The sequence below is a fragment of the Schistocerca gregaria genome, chromosome 5, assembly GCF_023897955.1.
Source record: "Schistocerca gregaria isolate iqSchGreg1 chromosome 5, iqSchGreg1.2, whole genome shotgun sequence".
NCBI lineage: Eukaryota > Metazoa > Arthropoda > Insecta > Orthoptera > Acrididae > Schistocerca > Schistocerca gregaria.
In genome coordinates this window covers 61,221,930-61,241,722 of record NC_064924.1, presented here as the reverse complement: position 1 = coordinate 61,241,722, position 19,793 = coordinate 61,221,930, and the positions used below count along the sequence as shown (strand labels likewise).

Below are 19,793 nucleotides of genomic sequence, written 5' to 3'. Positions count from 1 at the left end.
CTAATGTCTGAATTAATGCTGGAAGGAACAGAGACCATGAATCCTGCACGGCTGTCCATAAATGCGTAAGAGTAAGACGGAGTGGAGATCTCTTCGGAACAGCACGTTGCAAGGCATCCCAGATATGCTCAGTAATGTTCATCTATGGGGAGTTTGGTGACTAGTGGAAGAGTTTAAAATCATAAGAGTTCCTGAAGCAATTCTGGACGTGTGGAGTCACACATTTTCCTGCTAGAATTGCTGAAGTCCGTCAGAATGCACGATGGTTCAAAAGGCTCTGAGCACTACGGGACTTAACATCTGAAGTCATCAGACTCCTAGACTTACAACTAGTTAAACCTAACTAACCTAAGGACAGCACACACATCCACGCCCGAGGCATTATTCGAGCCTGCGACTGTAGCAACAACGCGGTTCGAGACTGAAGCGCCTAGAACCGCTCGGCCACAACGGCCGGCCGATTGCACAATGAACATGAATGGATGCAGGTGATCAGACAGGATGCTTACGTACGTGCCACCTGTTAAAGTCGTATCTAGACGTGTCAGGGGGTCCCATATCATTCCAACTGCACCCTCCCCCCCCCCCCCCCCCCCCATTACAGAGCCTCTGCACCATTACAGAGCCTCTACCAGCTTGAACAGTCCCCTGCTCACAAGAAGGGACCATGGACCAATGAGATTATCACTATACCCGTCCACGTCCATCCTCTCAATACAATCTGAAACGAGACTTGTCCGTCCAGGCAACTTGTTTTCATTCATTAACAGTCCTACGTTGGTGTTGCTGCGCCCAGGCGAGGCGTAAAACTTTGTGTCGTGCAGTCATGGTACATGAGTGGGCCTTCGGCTCCGAAAGCCCATATCGATGATGTTTCGTTGAATGGTTCGCACACTGACACTTGTTGATGGCCCAACATTAAAATCAGCAGCAATTCGTGGAAGGGTTGCACGTCTGTCACGTTCAACGATTCTCTTCAGTCGCCACTGTTCCCGTCCTTGCCGGATCTTCTTCCGGCCGCAGCGATGTCGGAGATTTGATATTTTACTGGATTCCTGATATTCACAGTACACTCGTCGTACGGTCGTGCGGTAAAATCCCTACTTCACAGCTACCTCGGAGATGCTGTGTCCCATCGCTCGTGCGCCGACTATAACAGCACATTCAAACTCTCTTAAATCTAAATAACCTGCTATTGTAGCAGCAGCAACTGATCTTGTTGTCTTATATAGGTGTTGCCGACCTCAGCGCCGTATTCTGCCTGTTTACATATCTCTGTATTTGAATACGTGTGCCTATACCAGTTTCTTTGGCGCCTCAGTGTAGTATTTTGTGATACATTCGACCGCTTTCTAGGCATTTTTATTCGGTAACAAAACGAAATTAAAATCAAATACAGAGGCAACCAAATGACTAATAAAACGCAATAAATTCGTTTCTCCTAGCCAAGAACTCAAATATAATTAAAACCTATCGAAACAAAAAAATATCGCAGACAAGTAAATTGATTGTTAGTTTGTATCCACAAAGATAAGAGGACGTAAACTTCCGAAAATACTTCTGACCCTGACCTTTTGGTTTTCTGGTGTATTAGGAGACTAACATCACCATCTACTGCTTGTTTCGTGTACTAAGCATTGATGATTATGTCACTGAGAGAAAAAATCTAACTACTAAGCTGAACAGGCGTCTAATACTTTAAATTAAAAAACACTTTCTTTTCTTTTTTTGCGTGATCTGATTTTAAGAAAATAAAGCCCGTATGTTGCCCCAAGCTATGCTCAAGTTACCTGTGAAAATCCCCGAAACTTCGTCTGTTAGTTTTAGAGATTAGCGTGTTCAAATGCACTCACAAAGTTTTTAAAAATAGCCTTACTGCTTTCTGTTACACTGTCTGCATCACGCACAATCCGTTTTTGTCAAATATTTTCAATGTAAAGTCACAACGGCTTCAAAACTGTATTATTAGTACAGATGACCTCTTTAAATGATTAATACACCATCGTCAGATATAAAATGCTTGTCAAAGAATAGCAGGGCTTTGTGAACTGCAGTATCATAAGCAGTCTGCAGTGATACTGCATTTAAAACTGACGTGCTATTCGTTGATAAGCATTTTATATCACTACTGCTACTGACGGTCTATATGTGTTTAAAAAAAATTCGTCATCTGCTGATCACTACCATGTTGCTTAAAAGCTAACTCATCCGCGATAAAATTAATTCAAGTTGTGGTAATGTGTTTCAAATAACCTTCTTCAATGAACGAGACGTTCCTAATTAAATAATTAAAATTACAGCGATTCCTTCCTAAATAAATTATGTCTAATTTGGTAGATTCCCTCAAAAATCGTTTTACTACCACCACAAATCTAGTGACAATTTTTTACTATTTTATTTGACGTCTGGGGATCATCAGTTCAGCCAGTCTCCAATAAATAAATATGTGCTCTCTTACACACACACACACACACACACACACACACACACACACACACACACACACACACACATACACACGCGAGCGCGCGCGCGCACGCACGCACAAAATAAATCATATGCTTAGAAATATTAAATCTAGGGGCCAACACCTCAACATCTTAAACATACATCTTTATTTCACAAGAGGTTATGAGGTAGAATATGTGCAAAAAAACTCCAGGGCCGAATGTGATCCCTATCAGATTCTATACCGAATTTGCTGCTCAGTTAACTCCTCTTTAAGCATCATCTACCGCAGATCCTTCTATCAAGAAACGTTGGCCAGTAGTCGGACGAAAACACAAGTCACACGCGTGTGCAAGAAAAATAGCACAAGTGATCCACAAAACTACCGTCCAAGACCCTTGGCATACACTTCTTATAGAATCTTAGGACATATTCTGAACTCAAACATAATGAGATATATCGAGCAGAATGATCTCTTCCATGACAACGAGCATGGACTCCGACAACATCGATCATGTGAAACCCAACTCTCACATTTCTCGTGTGACTTCCTGAAAACCATTGATCAAGAGAGAGAGAGAAGTAAATGTAGTATTTTGATTTCCGAATCAAGTACAATACCGAAGCTTATTATGGAAGGTACTATTTTACGGAGCATGAGCTGTGTGTGCTGTCACATAAATTTATAAAATTTGACTATATTCACAACATAAACAGAATGCAAATGAAATATTATCACTGTGCTGAATGTGGAACACGTGACTCCGCGATACTATTTCTCTAGTGAAGTTTATGGAAGGGAAGTGAAGACACACAAACAAAATGCAAGAAAAAATTGGTTAATAAAAATCTGAAAAATTACGAAAAGTAATGTGCAATCAGGTTTTCTTCGAGTTCAAACTTCGCAAAGAACGAGGGAGGGAATAATGGACTTGAGAACATGTAAACAGGAGGCAAAACGTAAATTGTTCGCCGATCTCATAAAGTAATGCTGTTTTAAATTTATAAGTGCCAAAATGTGGAGACTTATTATGTACTCTTACACCATATAGCAGATTGACCACTGTGAATGCGCTATAAACAAAAGTGTAACACGTCTGATGAAAAATACTCTTACATATCAGCAGTCTTAAGACTGAAAATTCATAATAATTGATATACAATAGCTGCTGTGGGAGACGCCCATGCAAATATATATGAATGAGCTGTTTTTTGAAAGTTTAAAATTAGTACATTACTGTTTTCCCTGTGCATGTTTCTACGATGGGTTTGGCAATAACGCTTGAATTGTCTGCAAACAGGACGAATCTTGGTTTTGATAGAAATAAAATAGCACGTCATTAAAACTAAGCAGAAATAGAAATGGCCCTTGATCGAATCCTGTGGAGCGCCCATTGTGATTTCACCCCATGAAAATGATACGGTGTCCTGCTTGTAGCAGTCACACACCCTACTGTAATTTTCTCCATCCCGTTTTTGAAATGGGTAGCAAATCAGGTATGTGACTGATTAACGAGGGGCCTTCAATAAGTAACGTAACACATTGTTTTCCGAAACCAGGTTGGTTTTATTCAGGATTCCAATACAGCAGATTATTTCGGCTACAAATCCCTACCGGTATCTTTAAACATAATCTAAGTTTAGTTTGGCGGCTTTTCGACCCCTTTTTGGGAGGTCTATATACCCGAATGGTACCACTCTTTTGGTCGACATCTGAACCAACGTCTTGGTGCATCAATAACCTCCCCACCATCCACGTACTGCTTCCTGCAGAGTGCATCCTTCATTGGGCCATTGGGCTAAACGGATGGAAGTCGGAAGGTGCGAAATCGGGGCTGTATCGTGGCTGAAGAAGAACAGTTAATGAAGTTTTGTGAATCCTCTCGGGTGCGCAGACTTGCGTGAATCCTTGCTTTGTCTTGGGAACGGAGAAGTTCGCTTGCATTTTGTGGCAATGAACATGTTGAAGTCACTTCAATTTCCTCAGGGTAGCACAGTACATTTCCGAGTTGATCATTCCCCGGTGTCAGAGGACGTAATACAGAATAACCTCTTCGAACTCCGTTGATCACCTCTAATGAGAGTGTCCGCATGTTCCGACATTGCAGGAGTTGCATTTGTCTGCGCCTGACCAGGACGCGAGATATTGGACAAGTTTGCACGACCATGCTGCTCTGACGACACACGCCTCGTACAACGAGTCACCGTGCTTTTGTTCACTGCCAGGGCTCCGTAAACATTCTGCAAGCGCTTATGAATATTTGCGATGCTCTGGTTTTCCACCAAAAGAAATTCAACGACAGCTGTCTGCTTGGAATGCAACTCCGTTACAGACGCCATTTTGAAGGCTACTTCATGAAACTACAGCGGCTGATGCGAGAATATTCCCCGATGTCCCACAACAAATTCCGCTTTTTTAAAATCGGAATTGGCTGATAAAAATGTGTTGCATTACATACTGAACGCCCCTCGCAACCCTTTTAAAATCCAAACTGTGTTTGACTAAGTACTCCATCATTTCGGATACTTATGCACTTAACAGTGCCTTAATATTGTGTCATGTCGGTCGGTGTGCGTATAAATCAATGGTACATGAAAGCTGTCAACTATTTAATGTGTGGCTGTGTGATTCGAATCTCACCATTAACCAGCAGCGCAGACCACTAACCTGTGCATCTCAGGTAGTCATAAGTTAGGTGAAAGACGAGAAATTTGAAACTGTTACAAAAGGAGTATCATTCGTTTACCCGTGGGCAGCGGATTTTCTTGCATTAAATAAAAAGTTTAGTGGTCTTACAGAGTTGAAACGTTCGAGTCTCCAGTCAGACATTCCTGTGACGAACGGCTCGCTGCGTACCGCCGAAGCCCCAGGAGGGAGGGATGAAGACAGTGTATTCTACGGATGACGGCCTACGCAAGTGTATTTTGAAAACTTTCGGCGACACTCGTTGGGCGCCCACGCGGGCATTAAAAAGTGGACAGCAAACACGGCGCGCGCGCGCGGTACTTCCGCACAAACACAACACTCCGACGCGGATATTCCGTCGTAGGAGCGGCTCTCCACTTGACACAGTAGCCATCCTGGCGCTTTAAAGCCTCCGGGCTGAAAAGTCTTTTGGGGAAAGCTGAAAGCACTACGGCTGGGCCGTTTCTTCTTGTCACTGCCGCCACAGGCGGCTTAACCGCCAGTACTCCTCCACGCATAGCTGCTTACCGACAATGTCGTTCAAGACACACCTGAAAACATCGATCAATAATCGATATCTAATATTTAGCCACGATTTTTTTTAAAGTTCTGCTCAGCTTTAAAATAACTGAAGAATTTCCATGTTACCAATAGAAACTGATTTTAGTGAACAACGCTTTATTGACTACTAGTTTCCAAATTCGGTAGAATGAATCGTTTTAACGTCGATGTAAAAATACATCATAATAAAAACATCTCGCTGGGATAGGTTAACATGCAGAACGTCGTATCCAAGTTTTCGTATCGTCGTTGACACTATAGAGTCTTACACCAGGGCAAGCAAGGAGAGGATGTTGTTTGGTGGCCAGTATTCTCTTTCTATTACACAACTGCACACATGTATTAACAGGGTTCTTTATTCCTTCGAGGCATGACGCGACCTAATTGCATCCCAATCCTCCACTAATGCCGGCCGCGGTGGTCTCGCGGTTCTAGGCGCGCAGTCCGGAACCGTGCGACTGCTACGGTCGCAGGTTCGAATCCTGCCTCGGGCATGGATGTGTGTGATGTCCTTAGGTTAGTTAGGTTTAAGTAGTTCTAAGTTCTAGGGGACTAATGACCACAGCAGTTGAGTCCCATAGTGCTCACAACCATTTGAACCATTTTTTTCCTCCACTAATGGAAGTAACATGCTACATATTTTCTTAAATGTCTAAGCTCTGTAAGCTTTGAGTTAACAAAAATACCAGATTTTAGGTATCAAAATTTCAAAAAGTTGACTTACTGTTCCTAATTTCAATCCCAAATGCCCCACTGCATCGCATTCTTTGGTAAGTCACTGAATAAAAAGGTATATCTTGCATAGAAGATTGTAGTAAGAATAATATGTGGTGTCTACATCTACATCTACATCCATACTCCGCAAGCCACCTGACGGCGTGTGGCGGAGGGTACCCTGAGTACCTCTATCGGTTCTCCCTTCTATTCCAGTCTCGTATTGTTCGTGGAAAGAAGGATTGTCCGTATGCTTCTGTGTGGGCTCTAATCTCTCTGATTTTGTCCTCATGGTCTCTTCGCAAGATATACGTAGGAGGGAGCAAATATGCTGCTTGACTCTTCGGTGAAGGTATGTTCCCGAAACTTTAACAAAAGCCAGTACCGAGCTACTGAGCGTCTCTCCTGCAGTCTTCCACTGGAGTTTCTCTAACATCTCCGTAACGCTTTCGCGATTACTAAATGATCCGGTAACGAGGCGCGCTGCTCTCCGTTGGATCTTCTCTATCTCTTCTATCAACCCTATCTGGTACGGTTCCCACACTGCTGAGCAGTATTCAAGTAGTGGGCGAACAAGCGTACTGTAACCTACTTCCTTTGTTTTCATATTGCATTTCCTTAGGATTCTTCTAATGAATCTCCGTCTGGCATCTGCCTTACCGACGATCAACTTTATATGGTCATTCCATTTTAAATCACTCCTAATGCGTACTCCCAGATAATTTATGGAATTAACTGCTTCCAGTAGCTGACCTGCTATTCTGTAGCTAAATGATAAGGGAACTATCTTTCTATGTATCCGCAGCACATTACACTTCTCTACATTGAGATTCAGTTGCCATTCCCTGCACCATGCGTCAATTCGTTGCTGATCCTCCTCCATTTCAGTACAATTTTCCATTGTTACAACCTCTCGATACACCGCACCATCATCTGCAAAAAGCCTCAGTGAACTTCCGATGTCATCCACCAGGTCATTTATGTATATTGTGAATATGATCTTACTTTTTTCACATGGACTATGAGCCCAATTGTGTGATTGGATTGAGGAGTTCCTAGATAACAGAACGCAGTATGTCATAGGACCGTTGCTATTCACAATATACATAAAAGACCTGGTGGATGACATCGGAAGTTCACTGAAGCTTTTTGCAGATGATGCTGTGGTGTATCGAGAACCTTTTGTAAACGGGTCTTTAAACAGTTCTGCGCGTTGAGAACAGCCTCACAGAACACTCAAGTTGACTGTCAGTCAATCACAATTTTAAAACAATATAAACTTTCATAACTACACTGAGCTGACAAAACTCATTAGCGATATATAATATACAGATGGCGGTAGTATCGAGTACGTAAGCATTCAAGGACAGTGCATTGGCGTAAGTGTTATTTGTAGTCAGGTGATTCACGTCAAAGGGTTTCCGACGAGACTATGGTCGCAGAACGGGAATAAACGGAACGCTGAATGGTAGTTGGAGCTAGACGCACGGGAAATCCCATTTCGGAAATCGTTAGGAAATCAATATTCCACAGTGTCAAGTGAGCCGAGAATACTAGGTTTCAGGCATTTCCTTTCATCACGGTCAACGTAGCGGCCGACTACCTTCACTTAACGACCGAGAACGGGGGGATTCGGGTGGAGCTGTCAGTGCTAACAGACAAGCAACACTACTACAAATCGTCACAGAAATCAATGTGGGACGTACGACGACCATATCTGTTACAACAGCGCTGCAAAATGTGGCGTCAATGGGCTATGGCAGCAGACGATCGATGCGAGTGCCTTTGCTAACAGCTCGACAGCAACCTGAAGCGACTGTCCTGGATTCGTGGCCATATCGGTTGGACCCTTGACGATTGGAAAACCGTGGCCTGGTCATATGATTCCAGAATTTAGTTGGCAAGAGCTGATGGTAGGGTTCGAATGTGCCGCAGATCCCACGAAGCTATGAACTGAAGATGTCTACAGGACAGTGGACAAGATGGTGGTGGCTCCATCATCGTGTTGGTTGCGTTTACATGGAATGGACTGGACGCTCTGGTTCAGCTGAACCGATCACTGATTGGAAATGATTACGTTCTGCTAATTCGACGTCATTTTCTGCCATTAAAGGACTTCATGTTCCCACTCAGCGATATCTGTTACTGGGCCACAGTGATTCGCGATAGGTTTGAAGAACATTCTGGACAGTTGGAGCGACAGATTTGGCCACGCAGATCGCCCGATATGAGGCCCATCGAATATTTATGGGACATAATCGAGAGGTCAGTTCGTGTTCAACATCCGGCACTGGAAAGACTTTCACAATTAACGACCGGTATAGAGGAACCATGGCTATATTTCTTCTGGGGATATACAAAGATTTGTTGAGTTCATGCCACGTCGAGCTGCTAAATTACGCAGGGAAATAGAAAATCAGACAAAATGTTAGGGGGTATCTCATGACTTTTGTCAACTCCGTGTATAAGCGGTGATCAAAAGTTTCCGTTTGAAGGTCGTACAGTTCAGAATCGTTATGTGAATCACGGAAAACCGCGGTGAGCATTCAGACAATCATCTCACAGGCGTACCACGATGAAGATACCCGTTTGGTGAAACACCTCACCCTGCTGCATGAGGTAGCCCGTAACTGTCTACTGCACATCTTAGTTCGATGGGAATCGTCGTTCCTCTCAGGCCTTTAGAAGGGATGGGGAGAATTCAGGACTACAGAGTGTGTGCTCGAGTATCTCCCCACTTGAGATCGCATTATGGACGAGGCTGGCTTCCCAGATTGTCTGTTGTCTTACGTCGAATCGCGACGAGTACAGAACTTGGCGCACCATTCCACACCGGTGGTTTTCAGCAGACATGCATTCTTCATTATCCTACGGATGTCGTGTTTGTCTGTAGGCAGCTGAGAAAAGAAAATAATGGCATTTTGGTCCTCTTTTGACGCACGTAGTAAAGAAATCTCCATCACGTTCCCGCATTTTCTGTAGCACGCCAGAAAGACATGAATGCGACACTAATCCCTTTCCTACATGACAGTCCTTATCTACTAAAGGTCAGAATCGGAGCGAGTACCAGTCTAGTGTTGCGGGATGCATGCTCCCCAAATCAAGGCGCCGCTGCTACATCACTGCTAAGGGGCATCCTCCCCACCTGCTGTAGATCCGTGAGGACGACGAGTCTGAGAGCAGTGGCCTTGCGATCGCTTTATGCTCGTGGACTTGCTCTCTGTTACTGAAGCAGGCAGGAGTGTAACGTTATCCGTGACTTATTCTTACTACGGAAAATGAGTGTAAGACCTTGCTGCTGGGAAGAAGCATTGACAAAGCTAAATGACCGATGGCTGTTAGCAGACAGCCTTCAATGAATCTGAGTTTTGTGAAGCTGTGGAGGACATAAAACGAAAATTAATTGATCCAAAGTACACAACTGCAAATGTGTACCATTAGAAGAGGAGCTATACCTGAAACAAGTTTCACGATGAAGTCCGCGCTTCAGGCGACAAACATAGAAATTTCGACCAATACAAACATCATGGTTGTACTCTTGTTTGTTCCACATCTACCACGAGAAAACATATATGCTGTGTTGGGGCTCTGAGGAACGTCACTGCTATATCCCTGCGACAAAATAATCGCCACTTCTGTATTCATTTCATCATGTCAACTTGCGTTTACAGCCTAACAGCGAGTTGTGTGGCTTATCATTCATTTATCTATTTTAATAATTAATAGCCTTTAGAGATTGCCGGCAACGGCCTTGCCGCAGTGGATACACCGGTTCCCGCCAGATCACCGAAGTTAAGCGCTGTCGGACGTGGCCGGCACTTGGATGGGTGACCATCCGGGCCGCCATGTGCTGTTGCCATTTTTCGGGGTGCACTCAGCCTCGTGATGTCAACTGAGGAGCTACTCGGCCGAAGAGTTGCGGCTCCGGTCACAGAAAACCATCATAACAACTGGGAGAGCGGTGTGATGACCACACGCCGCTCCTATCCGCATCCTCACCTGAGGATGACATGGCGGTCGGATGGTCCCGATAGGCCACTTGTGGCCTTCAGAGGGAGTGCTTTTTTAGAGATTCCATTTCATCGTCATGTTCTGGTACTGTCGTTACAGACTCAGTATCGCCTCGAAAGTTCAAAGTAAAAGACTTTCTCTGAATAGATATTAAGTATTCAAATGAATTTACAGCTCATTTCTGATCTCCTTTATACGGGGTGAAGAAAAATTCGCTCACTTGGACTTCGCAGTGCGATTCTTCACATACTGACAACACAAAAGTATCCGTCACAAAATTTCGTCCTGCGCATGTTTCAGGCAATAAATGGACGTTGAAGATTGACAGTTTGGTAACAGTGTAATCACATGTACGGTAACTACCTCTATCAGAAAATCGTGCAGTGCTGTGCAGTTGGTGGAGTGGACAGCGTCTTCGGTTAGCATGGAGGAGGTGGAGGGTTCGATTCTGGCCGAGACTTATTTGTTTTTATTTGCTAGAAGTAGTCTGCGTAGTACGTTACTGGCGTCTTAATCGTCATATAGCGATTACAGTGGGTCGTCTACAAAATGTTTCCAGTTCCCTACTACGAACGCAGAAATGAAAGTAGTCGTTTTCCTTGGTCAGCTTTTCAACAAGCCTTTTGCACGTCGTGGACGCGAATTGTTTCGCGTCGCTGCATCTACTGGATTCCAAACCCATTTTCTGTGTACCCTCCACAATGGTCCCATAGAAATTATTTGCAAAGCACATATAAAGCTCTACTGGTGACGAAAGTCCGTAGCAAAATGTAATGGACCTGAATGTGGCAAGAATAATTGCTGGTATTGATCGAAGGGGCCATTGGGGGATGGTACACAGAAAACAGGAATGGAATCAAGTAGATGTAGTGGCGCGAAACAATTTGCGTCCATAACGCGCAAAATGTTTCTTTAAAAGCTTTCCAATGAAATCGATTGTTTTTCCATTTGCGTATCCGTAATAAGTATCTGCAAATGTTTTGTAGAAGGCCCACTGTAGTCACTGTAAGACGATTAAGAAACCAGATACACTACCACGCACCTTCCATGTCCTTCTGTACATAGTCTCCGCTCCAACTTCGAGTTTTTGGGTAGTATCAACTTTCCAATATCGTCGTCATAGAAAGCAGCCGCCTGTGCTTTCGGCCAGTTATCTGTACTGGTCTGCACCTCGTTGTCTGTGGAAAAATTTTGTCTTCATAGGCAGCGGTTCTTGTGAGCAGAGATGAGGCTCAGGGGGAGCCAATTACGGACTGGATTGTGGGTGAACAAACACTTCTCATCGGAAATGCTGCAGGAGCGTCTTGTTTGCCCCTGTAGTGTGCGGCCGAGAATTGGCATGAAGAAGGAGCTGCTCGACAGTTGTGTTATGTGGGCTGCATGACACAGGCGAAATCTCTAACCAGGCCCTCATCCTTGGAGGGATGCGCTATTCCCTACGCATCTTTACGTGCTCACTATTCCCTCAAAACTGAAAAGAGCGACGCGACACGATCGACGGACATACTAGAGACACTGTCCAACATATCTGTGCAAAGCTTTACCAGATTTTCCCAGTGGTTTCCATTTCGCGACCGATCGGAACTTACTTTCTGGACGAGCCTCGTATACGCAGGACGAAAAATTGTGACAGGCATTTTTGTATTGCTAGTATGAGAGGAATCGCGCTGCAAAGTGTAAGTGCACGAATTTTTCTTCACCCCGTATACCCGCATCGGAGTCACGCTACGTTGCATATATGCTTCAGCAACGCCCTCAAACGGTAACGTTTTCATCGCCCGTTGTACAAAGCTGGAAGAGAAAATGATACACACTAACAGCCTTTTTGTTGCACAGAAAGGAGTCAGGTATTCAGCCCTAAAAATCTTTGACCATATGTAAAGAATTTAATGGATAATGAAATTAATGTAAAACACAAATGGGAATCACATCTGTCTAAAACAAGACTCGTTAAACATCACAACCTAAGGTCGCAACAAAGATCCACGTAACATACAAATAACTAAAACCGATATAGCGTCAGCGGAACAGTGCACAGTAAAAACGTCTTCATGTTGCCTTAAGAATTATGCTCTGTAATGCAGTTATTGCTCTGGTCAAAACAGATACTGTCAGTATTTAACGAAGACGTTCCTGAACAACTACATCAATAGAGCGGTAATATTGTGAACATCTGGGTGGATGTTCGAAAAAAGTAGCTTCCTTATTAAAACCAGCACACTGAATTTTCAGAGCACAGAAAACAAAGCACTACATCGAATCTGCTTCCTAACATCTTTGCTGACTGTTTTGCTATATAACGTCTTGAACGGATGCTTATTCAAGAGCGGGAGGAAACTTGCGAAATGTATTACACGCCCTGTTAAATAAGATGATAAGTAATTAGTTTCAACTAATAGACACTGCGCTTCGTCTCTTCCTTCCCTCTAATACGCATCCACATGCATGACAGTGACACTCCAGGTAAGTGTTCGTGGTGTTAGAAAGGAGAGCGATAGCTGGCTAGCGATTAATAACAATGGTGTCATCTTCCATTAGCATGACTGAGGTCTCATTGGGGCTGACGGGGTAGCGGCGAAGCCCACTCTCAAGCCTTTCACAGACGCAGATGCTGGCAGGAACTCATAAAACTGCGCAACAGCTGCTGCTCCTGTATTAATCGAGTTACTCAGCCGACGTAATTATCATAAATGGCGTTTAAATACGCATCCGCTTGTGATTCGTTTTTCCGGCTGCGGTTGTGAATAGTGTCCGCGCTTTTCACCTGCAGTGCGGACGTCTGCAAATACGGACGGGCGCCGGCTGGGAACAAGACACAGAGCTGGTGGGGGATTGGATGCTAAACACTGTTTGCCACGGAAGAGCTGCCCCGCAGAAAGGCGGAGGTCGCGTCTAATCAGAGGGTGAGGGCCGCCACGCAATTGCGTGTGTGTGTGTGTGCCTGTGTGTGTGTGCGTGTGGCTGCCATTGTGACGCGTGCACGCTCCCAGCCCTGCAGAAGCCAGAACCGCCTCCACCCCTTCTGGCCGGACATCTGCCACACTCCCTGAAACAGCGCGTTGGCCGCACTGTTGTATAGCTTCGCTGCCATCAGTGGCGTCCGGTCGCACCGCTTAATCGATTCGGCAATTTTTCGTTTTATTACGAATATGGCTTCCGGATCGTTCCCCGAGCGAGTGGGGGCGAGTCTCCGTGCGGATCACTCGTTCCACACAGCGATCGAGTGTGGAACACGAAATGAAGGGAGTGACAGTGGTACTCTAAGCATCCTTCGCCACACAACATGCTGTGTCTTCTGGATAATAAATGTAGATGCGAATTTCCGCAATACGCATCTAGCTACAGAGCGTGTCCTCTGATTCTTTCACTAACGTAGTGTCAGCTTTGGTGACGAAAGCAGACCGGACAAAAAATCAGATACCCCTGCATACTTCTCATGTACATGTACATGTTGTTGTTATGGTCTTCAGTGCAGAGACTGTTTTGATGTAGCTCTCCATGCAACTCTATCCTGTGCAAGCTTCTTCATCTCCCAGTACTTACTGCTACCAACATCCTTCTGAATCTGTTTTTGTGTATTCATCTCTCGGTCTCCCTCTACGATTTTTACCCTCCACTGTGCCCTCCAATACTAAATTGGTGATCCCTTCATGCCTCAGAACATTACCTACCAACCCATCCCTTCTCCTCGTCAAGTTGTGCCATAAATTTATCTTCTCTCCAATTCTATTCAATACGTCCTCATTAGTTATGTGATCTACCCATCTAATCTTCAACATTCTTCTGTAGCACCACATTCCGAAAGCTTCTATTCTCTTCTTGTCCAAACTATTTATCGTCCACGTTTCACTTCCATACATGGCCACACTCCATACAAATACTTTCAGAAACGACTTCCTGACACTTAAATCAGTACTCGCTGTTAACAAATTTCTCTTCTTCAGAAACGCTTTCCTTGCCATTGCCAGTCTACATTTTATATCTTCTGTACTTCGAATTCATCAATCATTTTGCTCCCCAAATAGCAAACCTCCTTTACTACTTTAAGTGTCTCATTTCCTAATCCAATTCCCTCAGCATCACCCGACTTAATTCGACTGCATTCCATTATCCTCGTTTTGATGTTCATCTTATATCCTCCTTTCAAGGCACTGTCCATTCCGTTCAACTGCACTTCCAAGTCCTTTGCTGTTTCTGACAGAATTACGATGTCAGCGGCCAATCTCAAAGTTTTTATTTCTTCTCCATGGATTTTAATACCTACTCCGAATTTTTCTTTTGTTCCCTTTACTGCTTGCTCAATATATAGATTGAATAATATCGGGGATAGGCTACAACCCTGTCTCACTCCTTTCCCAACCACTGCTTCCCTTTCATGCCCTTCGACTCTGTACATAGGAACAAATAATTACAGTTGCAGAAAAATTGAATGATTCATTCGAGAAAAAATACTTTACAGACTGGGTAGTCAATAACGCGTTGGTCCACTTCTAGCTCTTATCCAAGAGTTATTCGGCGTGGCATTGATCGACAGTCGTTGGAATTTTTACTGAGGAATATAGTGCCAAATTCTGTCCAACTGGAAAGTTAGATGGTCAAAATGCAGAAATGGTTGGAGGGCGCTGCCCATAATGCTCTAAGCGTTCTCAGTTGGGCAGAGATCTGGCTATCTTATTGACGAAGGTAGAGTTTAGCAAGCACTAAGACAGGCTGTAGATACTCTCGACGTGTGCGGGCGGGCATTACTTTGCTAAAATGTATGCCCAGGAGAGCTTCCCATGAAGGGCAACAAAACGTGGCGCAGAATATCGTCGACATGCCGCTGTGCCGTAAGGGTGTCGAGATGACAACCAAAGGTGTCCTGGCATGAAAACAAGTAGGACCCTCGACCATAACTCTTGGTTGTCGGGCCGTGTGGCGGACGACATTCACGCTGCTATCCCACCGCTGTCTGGGACGTCTCTAGTCACATCTTCGGCCCGTAATATCGCTGACTGGAGTAGAATTGTCTTCAGTGATGAGTCCCGCTGTTAACTGAGCCCCGAAAACCAGTGAAAACGTGTCTGGGGACACCCCGGACACTGGTCGGATATCAACCCTACTGTTGTCCGCTATACGGCCCTATAACCGGTAGTAATGGTCTGGGATGCCATGATTTTCATAGTAGGACCTCGTCAACCGCGGCACCCTTACAGCACAGCGATACGTCAACGATATTCTATGTCCCGTTTAGTTGCCCATCATGGCAAGCGATTCTTGGGCTTATATTTCAGCAAGATAATGCCCGCCCTCGCACGGCGATAGTTTCTACTGTTTGTCTTCGTGCTTGCCAAACCTTTCCTTGGCCAGCAGGGGCGCCGGATCTCTCACCAGTGTTTGGAGTGTTGTGGGCAGGGCCCTGCGACCATCTCGTTCACAAACTAACACGTCAATTGGACAGAATGTAGCACGATATTTCTCAGGAGGGAACCAACAACTTTAATAATCAGTGGGCCGGCTGGTGTGGCCGAGCGGTTCTAGGCGCTTCCGTCTGGAACCGCGCAACCGCTACGGTCGCAGGTTCGAATCCTGTCTCGGGCATGGATGTGTGTGATGTCTTTAGGTTAGTTAGGTTTAAGTAGTTTCAAGTTCTAGTGTCCCATAGTACTCAGAGCCATTTGAACCATTTTGAACAATCAGTGCCAAGCCGAATAACTGCTTGCATAAGGGCCAGAGATGTACCAACGCCTTACTGATTTGTTCACTCCGTAAAGCTGTTTCCTTTGAGCAAATGATCCAATTTTCCTGAAATTATAATCATTTGTTTGTCTGTGCATGAACATCACGTATACCGATTTCCGTCCCATTTCCTGATTTTACATACATGATCTCCTCAGGAGGTATAAGTAGCGGGAAGCAATATATTCGATACCTCATCCAGAAACGCAACTCTCGAAACCTGGACAACAAGCTACACCGCGGTGCAGAGCGCCTCTCTTGCAGAGTCTGCCACTTGAGTTTGCTAAACATCTCCGTAATGCTATCACTCTTACCAAATAACCGTCCGCACCTCGTGGACGTACGGTAGTGTTCACGCTTCCTGCGACCGGGTTCCCGGGTTCGATTCCCGGCGGGGTCAGGGATTTTCTCTGCCTCGTGATGACTGGGTGTTGTGTGATCTCCTTAGGTTAGTTAGGTTTAAGTAGTTCTAAGTTCTAGGGGACTGATGACCATAGATGTTAAGTCCCATAGTGCTCAGAGCCATTTTTAAGGGATCATCGGGACTCGATCGTGGATCAGCATAAACATGTCGCCTAGTTGGAGATACCAAGCTTCTTGTTACACCAGATCGATGGTCGTGTATGGATACGCCGTCCTCCAGGCTAACGCCTGTTCGAACTATGCTGTGTGCTATGGACAAAGGCCGGTATTATGCTACACAGGACACTGACTTGGGCTTCCATGTAAGTATGGTAGTATTCTTAAGTACCACAATGGCTGTGTACTACAAGAACGTCATTGCTGACCACCTATGGTATCTTTCAGCAGGGTAACTGTCCGTGCTTCAAGATCAGACTCGTACCACAGTCGTTTGAGTAGCACGATAGTGAAGTCTTGTTGTTTTCTTGGCCGTCAAATTCGCCTGAGCTGAACCTGATGGAAGACATAGGGAACGCTGTTGGGTGCTACCATCGTGTCGACAAACCATTAGTCGATAATTTTCGGGATATCGGCACGGAGATTTGGTGCCACATACCTACGGAAACTTACGAAGCGTCTAATTCGTGTTACGCAGAATCGCTGGTGCATTGCCTTCCAGAGGTGGGCCAACACGCTGTTAAGGAAGTGGTCATAACCTTTCGGCTGATCAGTGTAAAGGTGAACGAGACGCTACAACTGTAAAGCGAAATACAATGAAATCGTTGCTAGAGCACGCAGGTCTCGTTTGTGCTGTGACCAGAGGCGGTATTGGTCGGAACGTGGTGCCACGATAGACACAGTACGACAGCAAGGTCGAACACTCGCTCCTGCGGCAGGTGTGGAAGTTCTGAGAAGCGGTCCCCTGCAGCCTGGTGTTTGCATTGCTCTCTTCCCCACGGTTGGCAACTCACTGTGTTCAACCGCGCGTGCCCACTGCCAGTCCCAGCTGGCGCACCTCTCTCAACTCTGCGTAGTCACGTTTATTCGATTTGTGGTCCAAAACATCAACGAGACCGGCGGTAGTCCCTTCATAAGTTTGTTGATATGCAGAACCTGTTGCTGTTTCCAAAATAATCCGCTACGTAAAAAAGTGCTTTGCCGTCCTTGGCTTAAAACCCACTTCTAGAGCTTTCCACCGATATTTGGAAATCTTTCGGTACCGTTATCGTTCCATATGATCAGAATAAGTGTGCGATGTCTACTCTACCACAAGACAGTAAAGCTGCCGTCATTCAGAGGCTTAGTTTCAACACTGCAGTGCTTTGCTAGGCATATTCATATTGGAAGTAGTAAATCCTGATTATTATTATGATCTCTTCAACTGACTTATGCATCTGGTTATAAGACGATCTGCAGCGTGGGTGTCCAACCTCTAAGCTTACTTCACCCACATGGGAAGAAGACGAGTATTTTTGGGGCGCACATAATTTACTTAACATTAACAATGACGGCTAAGAAAGGGGAAAAAAAACGAAAAGTAGAGTGAAAGGGATGGACCAATCAGAGAATAGGATCGTGTGGCAGGAAGAAAATTTTGACAGATTTAACTTTATGAAACGGAATTTTATGATTTTTCCCCCTGTTGCGTGATGGTTGCTCAGTTCTTGAGCCACATATATACTTGCTTTAGGCAGCATGCGGCCAGCAGACTGCGTGTTGGACACCCCTGAGCTACAGTTGAACTTGCAACTTGGCGGCTATTACGTTTGCAAATCACTGTCAGAGGTGAAAGAAGAGGCAAGTCACGGAATAGAATCATTCCCTTTCACCACAATACTCCCGAAGATACATCAGAAGTAGGTGTCGCGGCCGATAAAAAACTGCATAGTAATCAAATAATCTGCGTCAACATTGAAAAAATGTGAGCAGCTGTTGTGTTCACAGAGTTTGGATGTTGTTTTGTAGGACCTGACCCTCGAGGTTTGCTAAACAAGGTGTTAGACTTTTCTGTGTCATCTTGTACGCAATGTTGGTCTTATGTTCTGATAATTCCTTTTAATCACCTATCACTATAGCCAAAATTACAAAACAATACATACCTTCGCGGTCATTTTAGCGACAGCAAAAAATTAAAAAAAACACTCTTAGTGACACACACAGGCTGTCTTGTAGCACCTACAGCCGATGTGTTTGAAGATCTTTACGATGGTCACAAACTGACAAACAATACTGAAAGTTGGGTCGCCCGTGGTTTTCTCAGTTACCGATTTCGTGTGTTAAATGCATTTGCTCACGAATCTTGTAACGTGTTAAATGTACACCGTTATGTGTAAAGAAGATGTAATACCATTATTACGTTGAAACGTAATAGGTTCCCTACGGAAGTTCCGTAGATTCAACGATAAATATTATTAAGGGGTTACAACAGAATAGAAATTTTTTAGTCTAATTTTTATTGGATTACAATCTTCCTTAGAGAGTCTATTTTAAGATTAAGTTATAAAAATGTGTCATTAATCCGATCTCCGGAAAGCAACAGCTCTAATACTATACTACATAGTGATGGAATAGGGATCGTGCCAGTTTCGGATAGTATCACAGAGGGCATTATCATTAGCTAAAATACTGTTCTCAACAAAATTACACTTCTTACCATGAATCGTTTATGGGAAACAGCCTGAAAGCATAGCCGGCCGCGGTGGTCTCGCGGTTCTAGGCGTGCAGTCCGGAACCGTGCGACTGCTACGGTCGCAGGTTCGAATCCTGCCTCGGGCATGGATGTGTGTGATGTCCTTAGGTTAGTTAGGTTTAAGTAGTTCTAAGTTCTAGGGGACTGATGACCACAGCTGTTAAGTCCCATAGTACTCACAGCCATTTGAACCATTTTTTAACCTGAAAGCATAAGCTTGTGTCACGTCCGCTTAACTTGTCATTTCGCTTCTTTTTTATACGAAGTAAAGCGTGAGTGCTTAAAAATTTCAAACAAACGTATATATACGGGTGGAAAACTTTCGATAAGTATTCCCAGCCGTGCAAAAAACTCTTCAATTGATAAGCGGAAGCCAGTTGATCCGCATAATTTCTTCATCGGGGGAGAAAAGGCCAACTGTAAGCTACTAGCACTGCCGATTAAAGATCTGTACGAGTCCAAAATTGGAAAACACAATTTGTAACTTTAAACCCTTTTTTTCTCAAAATAACATTTTACAAGTTGGCAGCAGTTGTAAGTCCTATATTACAAATGCTTTGTAAC

The 19,793-nt window shown here is 44.5% G+C and overlaps 1 protein-coding gene and 1 pseudogene across 1 annotated transcript in view; both read left to right on the top strand.

Moving 5' to 3' along the window:
* LOC126273224 (doublesex- and mab-3-related transcription factor A2-like) overlaps window positions 1-19,793 on the top strand; it is a 188,974-nt gene that overhangs the window by 84,488 nt on the left and 84,693 nt on the right. The window lies entirely within an intron of this gene.
* Window positions 10,151-10,268, top strand: LOC126274367 (5S ribosomal RNA; annotated as a pseudogene).